Consider the following 7451-nt stretch of genomic DNA (forward strand, 5'->3'; position numbering starts at 1 on the left):
ATACCTGATGTAAATGACGAGTTGATGGGTGCTGACGAGTTGATGGGTGCAGCACAGCAACATGGCACAAGTATGCATATGTAACAAACCTGCACGTTATGCACATGTACCCTAGAACTTAAAGTATAATAATAATAAAAAATTAAAAAAAAAAAAAAGAAAAGGAAGAGAAAAGAGGAAGCAGCACTTTCTTCCTGTCCCTTCTCCTTTCCTTCTGCCACCTTTCTCTCTTCCCATCCCTATTTCTTTGCCAGATTCCAAACGGGATTTGAAGCTGAGGAATGAACATTGAGCATGATTAGAACTATTTAGTGGGCAGAGCACTGTTTCAAAAGGCTAGGAGGCCTGAATTCTCTTCCTGGCTTTACATTAGCTAGATGTATGACTACAGGGAAGTTGTCCTACCCTTTGTATTGGTCTCTAGGGCTATTGCAACAAAGTACTACAACACGGGTGGCTTAGACAATAGGAATGTATTGTCTCACAGTTCTGGACGTTAGAAGCCAAGGATCAAGGTGTTGGCAGGTTTGGTTCCTCTTTAAGGCTGCAAGGGAGCATTGGTCCCAGGCCTCTCCCCTACCTTCTGGTGGTTTGCTGGCAATGTTTGGCGTTCCTTGGCTTGTGAATGAGTCGCCCGATCTCCACCTTCATCTTCACATGGCATTCTCCCTACGTGGGAGTCTCTGTCCAGGTTTCTTCTCTTTATAAGGACTGGGCCAGGGGCCTACCCTACTGCAGTGTGACTGCATCTTAACTAATTTCATATGCAACAACCCTATTTCCAGAGAAGGGACAGATTCTGAGATACTGGGGTTAAAACTTCAACATATGAATTTTAGGGGATGCAATTCAACCCATAACACAAGGGATAGTTCTCAAAATCTCTATGCTTCTCCACGAGGGGAATAAAGGATGCATAGCATTTCTCAAATTTAGCCAACTAGAGAGCACATTTGCTCAACTGTGGAGGATCATCAGGGCCTCATGCTAATACCCCTGCCTTTTTGGGAACACTGCTTCCCAAATGAGGTCATTACTTCCCCATTACGAATATGGATAATCAGACCTGACTGTAACCGGGCACAGGAAGTCCTTCCTCCATCTCTGAGCAGAACGCACAGGGCCCACCCCCAGAGGCACACTGCCTGTCCTTGGTTAGCTTGCCAGGATGGGGGGTGAAGTCCAGCCAGTGGCTTCTCACTGCCCTGTCAGGTTCTGGGTGGGTGAGAAGACCCCCACCAGGGGACTTCTCTGGCTCAGAGGCAGCTAATGTGGATGACAACGAGGCTGGGCCACTGCATTTACATTCAGGCAGCTGCGATCCCATAAATACTACAAGGGGAAGCCCACCAGGGAGAAAATGACTTACTCATAAAATGTTAATAAATAGGTTAAAAGAAAAACCTGCCTCAGCTTCTCTTTGTGTTGCTGTCAGCAAGCACATCTCTTGTAGCAAGCTGACATTCTTGTCGACAGCACGGTTAACAGCACTCCGAATAAGGTAATTACCCAATAAAGTTAATGTTAGCCAAATTGCACAGAACTTGAATTAAAAATTTATCTGATTGAAGGATTGAAGCCTGAGTCATGTGTCTTCCCCATTGAGCGTGCAGTTTGCCTGCCTCGAGAGTAGGATACGTCACAGGATGGAGGCTGGCATTTATATTCTGGAGGTGAACCCACTCTCAGAGGCAGGAGCTGAGAATGCTTTCTTGTCTACCTCGAGGCAGCAGGGGAATAAGATTTCTGTGTTCTTCTTTATCTCTGTGTGATGTTTCCATTCACTTTGCAGGGCAGCAGTGCAGTCTAGCGCAGCCTGCCCTTTCCTGGTGAGGACTGAGCTGGGGTGGCATCAGGATAAGAAAGGGCACTGCTGTGACTGCTGTGTAGGATCCAGTGTCCTGGTAGGGCTGGTGGAGGAGGTCGTGGGAGCCCATGGTCGGAGCACACCCTGGGGGCTGCGTGGCTACAGGACAGCTTACACAAAGGCTATTAGGCTTGAGCAGAAAGAGAGCAGGACCTGAGATCAAAACAATTGGGTTCTAATAATCACTGAGCCATTAACTAATTAAATGGTTTTTGGCAAGTCACTTCCTCTCTTTGCACCTCATTTTTCTCATTTGTCAAATGGAGGTAACAACATTTGTTCAATCCCTCTGGGTTGGGAGAATAAGAATAATAATAGATGTGGAAATACCATGAATATAAGCAGTTATTTATAGGCTCAAATGAAGTTATGATTGGCCAGCACAGATATTAAAAATGAGGCAAAAGGGCCAGGCCTTATGGCTCATGCCTGTAATCCCAGCACTTTGGGAGGCCGAGGAGGGCGATCACGAGGTCAAGAGATAGAGACCATCCTTGCCAACATGGTGAAAGCCCTTCTCTACTAAAAATACAAAAATTAGCTGGGCGTGGTGGCTCACACTTATAGTCCAGCTGCTTGGGAGGCTGAGGCAGGAGAATCGCTTGAACCCGGGAGGCAGAGGTTGCAGTGAGCTGAGATCACACCACCACACTCCAGCCTGGCGACAGAGCGAAACTGTCTCAAAAAAAAAAAAAAGAGGCAAAAGAAAAATTAATAAGTATTGAAAATAAAACTAAGGGTAACTTCTAGGCTTAAGGAGAAAGAGCCTACAGTGTCTTATTTTCACTGGAGAGGGTAGTAAACAAATCACACAGGAATGAAGATTATGAGTGGTGTGAGCAGTATTTATTAGCAACTACAAAACAGAGCTAAAACATCAATATTCATTGGACTGTAAAATCAAAGTTTTCTTTAAAAATACCCTGTGAAATACTCAAAATATAATTTATAACCGCAATAATATAATTAGTATATATTTCCAAAAACCTATAGAACTGGAGAATATGGCTATATTCTCAACTCAAGCAAATAATGTATGAAATGGCAGCGTTTTCCAGTAAAAAGAGCCCTGAGCCCTGAGCAGACAGGTGCTGCTTCTGACACGAACAAATCATGAGAAAATCACCTCTGTTCCCTTGTTCTGTTGCCTACAAAATGGAGGTAATTCCTGTCCTGTTCGACTTATGGGGCTGAATGAAATGAAATGAAACACATATCTGAAAAAGTGAAAGTGCCATACACCTGGGAGGTAAGATTATTATAATTATTTAGTCAGGTGTCTGTTCTTATGCTAATTTAATTGAACAAACACTGATTTGTTGGGGGTTCTACCGGCAGTGTGTGGTAAGTGTGGTAAGCTGCCCATACTGTGTGGCTTTGTGAAGAGGAGAAAGAACTGGAAGGGCTGGGAAGGGCTCATTCCAGAGGTGTTGAGTGAGCTGCCCCTGAAAAGACTGAACAGAGTTTCCTTCATCCATAAATATTTGTTGAGCTCCAACCCTGTGCTGAGCACCGTTCTAGGGGTTTGGAGGGATTCATCAATGAGCAGAATGAATATCCCCATACTTAAAAAACTGACATGCTATAGGGGATGGTGGGGGTGCGGTGGGGTATGATATGCAAGTTGCAAGGGTGAGGAGAGATCATCAAGGATGAGATAACGGAGTTACCAAAAACACAGAAGGAGAACTTACGGGGGTTATGAGGCTATGGAAAATAGGCTTCATCTCTGGTTTTGCTTCAGATGACTTGGAAGCAGTGGCTGCCTGGAATCTGTGTTGAGGAGGATTCTGAGATTTCCTTTTGGCTCTGGTGGAAGAGTGCCAGGATTGATTAATGATGTCCACAATGGGTGTGGGAGGGGATAATTGGATGAGTGTTAGATATTCACCATTCCCAGAGAGGTCCTGTGTAACATTCCAATCTCTGCTCTTCCAGTCTTCTGAGAATGGGATGAAGCTTAGTAAGTGAGTATTTAAGTCTAGAATTTGGGTGTACATAAAAAATTATTTGGATATTCTCAGCGAAAGCTCTCCTATGTAAATGCCAGTGTTAATGGTATACTTCTGCAATCTTTTACCTTCTCTTTATTGAGACAATGAGCAGGCAAGTAACTCAGTTATGTTTTATAGAACCTGTTTCTGTTTGTTGTTCTACTTCTTTGGCTCCCTGTACTCCAAACTCAAAATGAGTGTCAGCCTCTTAGAGCCTTAGAATTTTTAGTTGCTCATATGCTACACTTGTCTTCTGTTTAGGGTCATATAATACACCCCTCCATGGCATTCAGAGGAAGTGATCTACCTTTTTCCTTTAAGTCTCCTGAGGTAACTGTGCAACCTTCCTTGATAACTCTGTAAGAGATACAGTGTATTGCAGTTCCAGAATATCTCATACCAGGTTGACTCTGGCTTTCTGGCTGAGCCTTAAAGGCAAATGGGGGTTTGGGAGAAACTCTTTTTCTTAGCCCTTGATATGTTAAATAAATAAATTCAGAAAATCCTGTATCGTTTATAAGTAATTGTCTTGGTGTAAAATTTTGTATGTCAAAAATAAAATGTTAATTTTTTTCCTGTTAGATTGAACCATATGAAATTGCTATTTTTTCAACTTCATCCATATCCCTGCAAATGACACGAACTCATCCTACTTTATGGCTGCATAGTATTCCATGGTGTATATGTGCCACATTTTCTTTATCCAGTCTGTCACTGATGGACATTTGGGTTGGTTCCAAGTCTTTGCTATTGTAGAAACCATCATTCTCAGCAAACTATCACAAGAACACAAAACCAAACACCGCATGTTCTCACTCATAAGTGGGAGCTGAACAATGAGAACACATGGACATAGGGAAGGGAACATCACATATCCAGGCCTGTCAGGGGATGGGGGGCTAAAGGAGGGATGGCATTAGGAGAAATACCTAAGGTAGGTGACGGGTTGATGGGTGCAGCAAACCACCATGGCATGTGTATACCTATGTAACAAACCTGCATGTTCTGCATATGTACCCCCCAGAACTTAAAGTATAATAAAAATAAAAAAAGAAATTGCTATTTTTATAGGTCAAAAAGTTTGAGTGTTGGCAGTTTTCTCTGGTTCAACTTAATAGTTGTATACTTTCTTTAACAATCCTAAACTTGAGAATTTGGGCTTTAGGCTGTTTAAGGAGAATGCCTTGTACTTTGAAAGGCAAAAGAGAAATGGACGTTAATGTTTTGCTGAAATATGTCTTTTTGTCTTTGAAACTTGCCCTTCCTGGTCCCTTCTTAATGACAGTAAGAACAGCTGCTCATAGGCCTCTCTGCTCAAACTTGCAGAGTGCGATTGAACACAGTTAAACTATGCTTCTATAGATAATGTGAAGCCAGAAGGTTGCTTGTTCCCTGTTGTATGCACTGATTAGATGGAAAAAGTAAGTATTTAATGAGAAACTCCTGAGATGTTTGAAATGATAGCTACATCTCTATTTCTTTCCCCAATGACAGAGGGAAATCTGGTTTCTGGATTAACTACTGAATAGCATCTGCAGTCAACAGCTGATGGAACCTTGCAGGAAGACTAGGCTGGTATTCAGAGAAGTTTTGTTCAGGCATCCCATTTTATTTCGCTCATACTATCCAGTGGCTGTGTGTGCATGTGGATATGAAAGTATCTGAATGTTTTGATCAACATTTATATGAAGGATTTCTGTTTATTAAAGAGTGCAACAGAATAGACCATCTGGAGGGAGGGCTGTTTCATTCTGATGGAAGGTGGCAACAAAGTTGTCATCTAAAAGGAGGATGCTGGGAGTGGTATTCTGTTCTTGGAAATAAAAGTCAACCTGATCCTTTGTGCCAAGGGATTTTGCTCGCTGGATCAATTTCTCATTGTCTGAAAACTGCCAGTCATAGAAATAATACAACCAGCTGGCTATCTAGCAGGGATTTGATTCTGCTGCTGGGAAGAGGAGCATCTACAAAAGACAAAGGGACACTAAGGGTCCTTAGAAATTCCTGCATTGTCTTCTCATACTACTTAGTCACACAGTACCCCTAGCTGTGTGGGTGACAGGGCAGGCTCAAGCCCAATTCTGCTGATTCCATTAATAAAAGTGGCTGTGCCAAGGGTGATTGCACTCCCTGGAGATGGGAGTGATGTCGGTTCACAAAAGGCCAATGACAGATTGCCCTCTGGTGTCAACTTTTTCTCACTGAGGCAAGAAAAAGTGTTCCCAGCAACTTCTCAGACCCCCTCAACCCACTGACCAGGTCACCGTACTTACAAACAACATAGAATATTAAAATAAAAACTATAAATCTGAGATATTTCCAGTAAGTGAAAGGAAGGCAGAGGCAAAGAGGCAAAGTTCTTGCTTTTTTTTTTTCATGAGAATAATCACAAGAGTGTTTGGATATCTGCTTCAGTCTTTCATGAGTATTTTCCATGGAGGCTGATGGGGAAGAAGTCAGTAGCTTCTTTTTCTTTGCCGAAAGGGTCATTATCTCAGAGACTGAGGGATTAGCAAATGCGATACCATGTGATGAGGATGAGAGGATAGAAAACAGAGTCTGGAAATATTTGCTTTTAGGCAAAGATGAAATCACAAGGCTCATTTATTTCCTTTGTTCTATCATTTCCTTAAAGTCCAAGTCACATGAAGATACAGTAAATAAAAATTACCTTAGGAATGGGAAAAAGAAACAGAAACTAACTCTGATGGGTGACTGTTGAGAAAGGGAGTTGGAAGCTGTTGAACTCTGGGCTTTTGTTCTCAAGCCAACCCGTGGATTTGGTAATATGCTTTGATTAATCTATCTAACTTCCATGTCTTTTTCAACAAAAATTCTCCCTACCTCTTGAGGAAGTTGCAAGGTTGGGTTTAATTATTGTTTGTACTTTGAGAGGCTCAAGGAAAGTACTTCGAGATACAAAGCAGTATAAGAAAGGAAGCTATGAATACTTTTATAAAAGAAGAAAAATGTACACAGGGTACCTACATCTCATTTTGGAGGAATGAAGTGCAAACTTTACCCAGAGACTATATAAATAACAGTCAGAGAGATGCAGATTGCCTTCTGTGGATCACATGATATCAGAGGTGGGGTGATTCCTCTGGTGGTTCCCTGAATTTTCAGATATTCTCTCTAGGTCCTCTCCAAGATGGAAGCAATCTGCACCTCTGGTTTTGTAGATCCTCTAGCATTCACACTGTCTTTCAGAGCTCATTCCCTGATTGCAGGGCCAAATGGCCTCTCTCAGCTCCATCTTACCCGGAGCTGCTCTGATCCTGACAGTTTCCACCGAGGGCACTAACCCAGCAGATGACAGAGTCTGTAGATGATGGTTACTTTGAGAAATGTCACTCTTTAGAAAGTCCTACCTTATTGCGTTTAATCAGAACTTTAACTTTTATTATGTTTACGATAACTTTACTCAAAATTTGAAGCTATTCAGTGATTCTTTCAACTTTTTAAAAAGAAAATCGAAGTTTCTTATGATAGAGACAAGCAAATTACAATGTTTCTCATGATTATAAGCTCTGCTAAATGCAAATAATAATAGAAACAAAATGCATGAATTTGGTGTGCAAACCAAGGCT

This window comes from Mandrillus leucophaeus, unplaced genomic scaffold, assembly GCF_000951045.1.
Source record: "Mandrillus leucophaeus isolate KB7577 unplaced genomic scaffold, Mleu.le_1.0 Scaffold1270, whole genome shotgun sequence".
Taxonomy (NCBI): Eukaryota; Metazoa; Chordata; class Mammalia; order Primates; family Cercopithecidae; genus Mandrillus; species Mandrillus leucophaeus.